A 2,431-nucleotide genomic window follows, 5' to 3' on the forward strand; every position below is an offset into this window, starting at 1 on the left:
GCTCCCGGTGCTCTTCTGGGTTTTCAGTCCAAAGCAGGTTCAAACAGTTCCAGGAAAACAGAAAAAAAATGGGGGAAAAAAAAACAACAAAAAAACAATCCAGGGGGCTTCTCTGCCTCAGCTAGCCAAAAAACTAACCAAGAGGAAAGGAGAGCTCTCTCTCGCTGTCCACCGCAGACAACACAGTCTGAGAGCAGGAATGCGGGGGAGCCAGTGCAGTCTCTGATAACAAACTCTGCACTTCTTCTTCCCCCCTCTGCCCTTTCACTCCTGGAACCAGTCTTAAAGGTGCAGAATTTAATATTCAACACCAAGAGAACAGACGATTTGGGGATATAGGCATCATACAGTCACCCCAAGACAATACGTCTTTTGTGTAACCAATTGTACTCTTTGTAACAAACTCTAAGTAACCACTGAAAACGTATAAAAATCATCTCTTTGTTAAAAATAAAGACTCGGCTCTTTGCATTCATATTGAGTGCGTGTTATTGATTCCTGTTCTCCAGCATGAAGACCCCAGCAAACACTGCTTACATAAGAGGTCAAATTACTGTCTTCCATGTTAGTTCTGCACTGTGCTCAGCGGAGTCTTTCTGGTTTATTGGCCTTTGACTTGGACATAAAGCTGAGTCTTGATTCAAGAAAAATCAATATTCACACTTGTTTTCATTTACACGGGCATTGGCTTGGTCTCCTAAACAAAGAGAATGATGGGGAATTTATGAAGGTGTTCAGATAGGTAACATTCTTTTTCCGCAACCTGGCATTGTATTTTCACTTGGTCTGTTACCGCTGGCTTTGTTTTAACGGCTCAAATTATCAGGAAGGGTATCAAACCTCCAGCTCTAACCACAGTCCCACTGCGAGGTGTGTGAAGGTATGTGCATCTGCCCCTCAGGTCCATACTGCTCTTCTAAAGTGCCTCTGATCGAGCAGGTAGGAAAGACTGTTGCATTTCCTAGATGCATTGTAAATGGTACATTCCGTGACACCTGCTATGCCCTGTAGCTTGGTCCCTCTCCCCTTCTGGCCATACAGGGCTGGCTGGGATCCAATTTCTCCCAGACCCCCTTTTCAGATCCTAGAAAAGATCTGTGCCCCCTGACCTCTGTCTCTTTTTCTCTTGCTCCCTCTTTTCCTCGCTACCCATGAGAAATAAACCCTGTAACTTCATCAGGGAAAAGAGCCTCTTTTGTTATCTAATTTACATCCATGAGGCAAGGGCCCCGGGAGCCATCACGCTAACACCTGAGCTAGACCAGAGGAAGGGCGAAGAACCCCATTTTAGGGCTGAGAAAAAGCCTCAGTTGGCGCCCAACTTGAATGGTCTCTACAGAGCACCCCACATTCGGCTGTGACTCCTCTTTTTGGGATTCAAGAAGCCTTGGAGATGATAAACTAGCTTAAATTTCTTTAACCTGCATTTTGTGCAGTTCGATGACCATTAAGCACGAACCGGGAGCCTGTCAGAAGCCCAGACAGGTCGGTTCTGGACGTAGACCCACTACAGTTACTCAGATGCCTCTGCCTGCAAGAAAAAAAAGTTCAGTGGAAGCCTCCTTTCGCGGCGGGTGGGTTTCTGAAGCTCTGCGGGGGGTTCTCACCAGTGGCATTTGGCTGGCGTGGCGCCGCTCTCGAGGAGAGAGACGGCGCGGGCGTGTGCGAGGCATGCGCGCCGCTCAGTGTGCCCGCAGCAAGATTGTGTGGTGCGCGGACTGGGGGCGCTGGACGCAGTCACCCAGGCGCAGCAGCAGGCAGGCAGATTTGATCGGTTTCAAAGCGGTGGCACGGAGGTTTTTTTTGCGGTTTTTTGCTGTTTTTGCAGGTTTTTGTGGCGGGTTCAGTCCCTACAGCGCTGCGGGTGCCTCGTGGGTTTTACCGACAGAAACGGCAAAATTAACATCGGCTCCGCATCCAGTAAAGCCTGAAAACCGTAGTGTACCCGGCACGTTTTAACAACTAACTCTCTTCCTGTGTTTTTAACTGTAGTGGGGTAGATATAGTGACAAATTGCTAAACATCATGGGCTTACAGCAATCTGCCTTACAAAAGAGTATAAGAAACCAACTCAGGGAAATATTAAGTTCAGGAAATGTTTTAATATCTAAGAAAAAATTAGCCCGTTTTGCCAGCTGGCTGTCTGTTGAAAAATCTGACCTTGAATTGCAAAATATGAATTCGATTTTATTTTGGGATGAAATAGGGGATTTATTAACTTTAAAAGTGGAAAATGGAGATAAAACAGCTTCTGTATTCCTCCTGATTTTCATAGAAATTTGGAAACTTAATTCAGACAGAAAACAACAGACAGCAGCAGCAAAACGGTTCAGACTCACTACCCTTATCCCAAAATCCTATAACCCGGACCTGGAGGGGACCCACGGGTCTCCCTGGGGGGTGCAGGGCGCCCAGCACTGCTGTGGCTGCT

The sequence above is a fragment of the Sturnus vulgaris genome, chromosome W, assembly GCF_052056855.1.
Source record: "Sturnus vulgaris isolate bStuVul1 chromosome W, bStuVul1.hap1, whole genome shotgun sequence".
NCBI classification, from domain to species: domain Eukaryota; kingdom Metazoa; phylum Chordata; class Aves; order Passeriformes; family Sturnidae; genus Sturnus; species Sturnus vulgaris.